This window comes from Rhincodon typus, chromosome 37 (genome assembly GCF_021869965.1).
Source record: "Rhincodon typus isolate 14 chromosome 37, sRhiTyp1.1, whole genome shotgun sequence".
Classification (NCBI taxonomy): domain Eukaryota; kingdom Metazoa; phylum Chordata; class Chondrichthyes; order Orectolobiformes; family Rhincodontidae; genus Rhincodon; species Rhincodon typus.
The window spans coordinates 2857967-2859447 of NC_063368.1; positions in this window are offsets into that span (position 1 = coordinate 2857967).

Here is a 1481-nt window from a genome sequence, read left to right on the forward strand (position 1 = left end):
CCAGTTAAGTCCAGATCCTGTTTTGGCCCTCACTTACAGGCAGCTGATGCACTCGAATTTGGAAGGAAACACTGGTCACATTTCCTACTCCTTCCCTATGTGAGTATAACCTGATGACAGAGACTGAAACTGCCTTGTGCCTTGGCTTGCTGTTTGTTAGAGGCAACTTGAATATAGTGAAGCAGTTTTGGGGCTGAATAAATAAGCTGGAAGTGGGAAGTTAATATCCCCCCCTTCATTATTAAATCGAACGCTGCAGGCCAGAAAAACTGACCACAAAACCTGTCAGAACACCATTTTCAACCAACTGCCTCAGTATTTCAGTGAGTCAGCCAAGGAACACTCAGCAGTCTATTTAGTCCAGAGAGTTGACAAGAGTCTGGTTTTGAGGCCACTGTAAGGCCTGAGGACAATAATCTAGGCCAGATGGCCTGTTAGAGGGCAGCACTGTCTGTGATCTCTCAGGTAAGGGTCCCCTCTTTCCTCCTGGCTGGGGTTCGGGGAGGGGGAGTTGATGTTAAAGGACACTTTCCAGGAAGAACAGGGGACTTCCTGCTGACAGCTTGAGCACCATCACAAAACCAGATAAACTTGGCCATAATGGCATTGCTGTTTGTGGGAGCTTGCTGTGTACAAATTTGGCTGCTGTGATTCGACCTTACAACACGTCAAAACATCCATCGTCTGTAACGTGCGTCGAGTTGTGGAGTGCTTGTGAAAAGCGCTGTATAAATGCAAGGTTTTTTTTAATGAACTAGTCACTATCGCCCATTTAAGACTTGTAATAGGACTGTAACTTCAACCCTGTGGTTGCTAGAATGTATTCTAAAGGACGTGTAGCAATACAAAGAAGAAGCCCTGTCCGTGAGCTCCTGATGGATATTGTAGAATCACTAGATCATGGCAGAATGGGAGATCGTTCAGCCCATCACTTTGGGGTAACAGCTCCTTTTCCACTGAGGACAATTTGTTGGCCTTCCTTACCAGCTGGTAGGTTTCTCTCGCTTGTTCTTCTCTGGCATGAATTCATAAATCACCAGGTTTTATTGAATTCAATTCCACAACCGGCCATGGGGAAACATGACTCTTTGGCCTTTGTCCACCCGATTTGAGGGCCAAACAGGAGACACAAATTTGTCACAGCCTTTAGCAGCTGGATCCCCATGTTTAACTTCAGTTCAGAAAGGTTTTTCTCCCAGCAAAATGAAAAAAGGCAAGATGACAAATTGTTGAAGGTGGCACATCAGGTTGAGAAAACGGTTGATGCAGCTTCACCACACCTTAGGTTTTATAGAGGCACAGGATGAACAGTGAGGAAATTAGGATGAACCTTGATCAAACCCTGGATCAGCCTCCACTGGAGTACTGCATCCACTTCTGGATAGCACACTGTCAGAGGGTCAGTAATGAGTGAGAACCACACTGTTGGAGGGTCAGTATGGAGTAAGTGCTGGACTGTCAGATGGTCAGTGCTGCGGGAG